The sequence below is a fragment of the Marmota marmota genome, unplaced genomic scaffold (assembly GCF_001458135.2).
Source record: "Marmota marmota marmota unplaced genomic scaffold, marMar, whole genome shotgun sequence".
NCBI lineage: Eukaryota > Metazoa > Chordata > Mammalia > Rodentia > Sciuridae > Marmota > Marmota marmota.
This window is the reverse complement of record NW_026000241.1, coordinates 29,156,420-29,159,717: the sequence shown is the minus strand read 5'-3', so window position 1 is coordinate 29,159,717 and position 3,298 is coordinate 29,156,420. Positions and strand designations below refer to the sequence as shown.

General features: G+C 39.3%; 1 pseudogene; it reads left to right on the top strand.

The window, feature by feature from the left end:
* The first annotated feature begins 1,143 nt into the window (after positions 1-1,143).
* Positions 1,144-3,298, top strand: LOC107145130 (annotated as a pseudogene).

Sequence of the window (3,298 nt, the reverse complement as noted above, 5' to 3'; positions counted from 1 at the left end):
ACTCAAATTTATAAGCCTATTAAGAAAAGAAGAAAAATTTCTTCTTGTAAGACAGTATGTAAAAAATTTTGTGAACATAAAATAGCCTGCATAAATTATATTGCAAATTGTTTAAAAAATAGCCCTATAAGAAAGATAACTTGCTATATTAGCTAAGATTATCTTTTATTATTTTATTATGTGTATTAATTATTATGTACCAACTGGTTAGACAGGTAAGCTTAAATTTGTTCCTGTTGAATATACAATTAAAAGATACCAAGAACTTTGAAGAATTACAATAATGATATATTGATGACCACTCTGAAAATCTGCTTAAAAAATGTCTGTTTGTCTGCTCTCCTTATCTATCTTCTGTTATGCTAAAGAACTGCACGGGGAACTGAAGAAATGAAAACAGCTTTTATTTAATGCTCACATGCTTTGCACATACTGAAAACCATCCAGTCTGAAAACCAGTCTTTGCACACATAGTAATTGTGTGAGAGGTGGTCTCTCTCTTGTCACACAATTACTGTATACACAGTATGAAACTAGAATCCAAAGTAAGATGACAGCTTGCAGTCACCTACACAATCAAGGAAAGAGTCCCCTTCAGGTCTTGTGATGGATGCTTCCTATGCTATATCAGCACCTGGGCACTGTGGGGTACTAGGACCCAACAGGCTGTCAATCAGGGCACATAGCCCAGTCTTTAGTCTTTTGTCAACTCTCCCTCTATAGCATTCTTGAACTTACTTCCTTGACTCTCTTAACCTCTAGCTATCCACTCAACTCGTTAGTTCTTCATTTACTTTTTATTTCACCTATTTGAAAGAAATTTATTTATATATTCTTTAAAAATTTATATAGTATACTCACCTTTGGCGAGATCTGTGCATGGTGTGTGGGGCATTAAATATGAGAACAAGTGATGTCATTGTCCTTGTGAATTTTTTATCTTTTGTGGGTGGGATAAGCATTTTTCAAAGACTCGCTTAAATCTGTAGATGCTGACTTGGCTGAGTTAAAGGAAGAGGCTGGCAGGGGGCGGGGGCAGGCGGCTCTGGAGCTGTGACCACTGCGGAGGCCACAGAGGCAGCTGCTGGGCCCTGGTCCAAGAGTCAGCCTGCTCCCTGTGGATTCGAATGGGCCTTGGCACAAATGGCGGCAGAGCAGTTGATGGGCCGGTCCAGCGTGAGCGCCCAGGACGAGGCCAAGGCAGGTCGTTCCTGGCCTGTCAGCGGCCTCAGCAATGTCGCTGCTGCTGCTGCACAGGGCCCAGGCAGATGAGCAGGAACACAGATTCTCAGAAAAGGCTCCATCCCGGTGGTCTGTACCTTGGGCCACTTCTGAACCTAAAGTCTCGAATTTCCCAGTCGAAGGCCTGGCCCTGGAATAATCTCTTGCATTTGGTCTAAAGTTGATCAGTGGTTTAATTGCATTTTCACATCCAAGCATGGATGTTAACGACTCTAGGAGTGGCTTTCACTTAGGACGGATGGTTTTCAGAATGGTGGACTGGAGCAAGGCAGGAAAGTCAGTTTCAAGATAAAGAAGAAGTTGTTTTATGGATGAATACTGTTGGGCCCTTCCAAAATCACCACAAAACATAAAAGTACTTTTCACTTCTAATCTGTGTGGGGTCAAAAAAAAGTAACAGTCATTAGCATAAAACACTGAGAGAAGCACTTCAAGGAGTTGAATTGGAATTTAATGGTCTGGATATTAAATTTAAAGATGATGTGATGCCAACCACTTACTGTGAAATTGATTTTGATAAAGAAAAGAGAGATGCCTTTGTTTATGCTACAAAACTCACTACCGGTACCAGATGTACATAGAAGATTTACCAATGTGGGGTATTGTTGGTGAAGCAGACAAAAATGGAGAAGATTGTTAAATTTGGACCTACAAAAAGCTTGAAATAGTTTTGGAAGTCAAATTGATGAAGGAAAGGTGAAACTGGTTCCCAATAACAAAATACAGATGTCATATTTGGTAAAATGGAAAAAGTCAGATGTAAAATTTGAAGATCGATTTCACTAATATCTTGATCCGTGCTTTTTTCAACAGAGGATTCACTGGTTTTGAATTTCAACTCCTTCAAGGTGGTAATCTTCTTGGTAGGCTTAGTTTCAATGATTTTAATGAGAACTTAAGGAAAGAGTATGCCCCGTACAGTAAGGAAGAAGAAATGGAGGACATGGATAGAGACTTAGGAGATGGATATGGATGGAAGCAGATGCATGTAGTTGTATTTAGACCATCAAGTCACCAGCCAATATTTTTCTCTCTCATTCTTTCTGGATGTCAGATAATTGCTGTCTCTCATTGGTATTATTGTTGGAATGATACAAGATTTATATATCTTTCTATGCTACTACATCTCCAGGGTATGGTTATTTTGGAGGAAGTCTCTATGCTAGACAAGGAGAAAGAAGATGGATAAAACAGATGTTCACTGGGGCATTCCTTATCCCAGCTGCAGTGTGTTGCAGGCCTTCTTCATCAATTTTATAGCCACTTCTTACCATGCTTCAAGAGCCATTCCTTTGGGAACAATGGTGGCTGCTTTTGCATCTGTTTTTTGGTTATTCTTCTTCTAAATCTTATTGTTATAATACTTGGCTGAAATTTGTCAGGTCAACACAAATTCCTTTGTCTGTCAGTGCTATACCTCGTCCTATGCCAGAGAAAAAAATATTTTATGGAGCCTGCAGTTATTGTTTGCCTGGGAGGAATTTTACCTTTTGGCTCTATCTTTATTGAAATGTATTTCATCTTCACATCTTTCTGGGCATGTGAGGTCTATTATGTCTATGGCTTCATGGTGCTGGTGCTGGTCAACCTTTGTGTTGTGACCATCTGGGTTGCATTGTGTGCACATACTTCTTACTAAATGCAGAGGATTATATGTGGTAATGGACAAGTTTTCTCTCTGCTGAATCAACTTCAATCTATGTTTACATGTATTCCTTTTATGAAGATGTATTGCTTATTTCAAACATCATTTTACTTTGGATATATGATGTTATTTAGCATAGCCTTGGGATAATGTGTGGAGCAGTTGTTTACATGGGAACAAGGACCTTTGTCCAAGAAAATATATACTAATGTGAAAATTGACTAGAGACACAAGAAAACTTGGAACTTTGGATCAATTTCTCTTTTGTAGGGGTGGAACTTGCACAGCAAAAAAGCACAAGAAGAGATTTGGGCTTTGGGCTGGGGATATGGCTCAAGAGGTAACATGCTCCTCTGGTATGTGCGGGGCACTGGGTTCGATCCTCAGCACCACATAAAAATGAAATAAAGA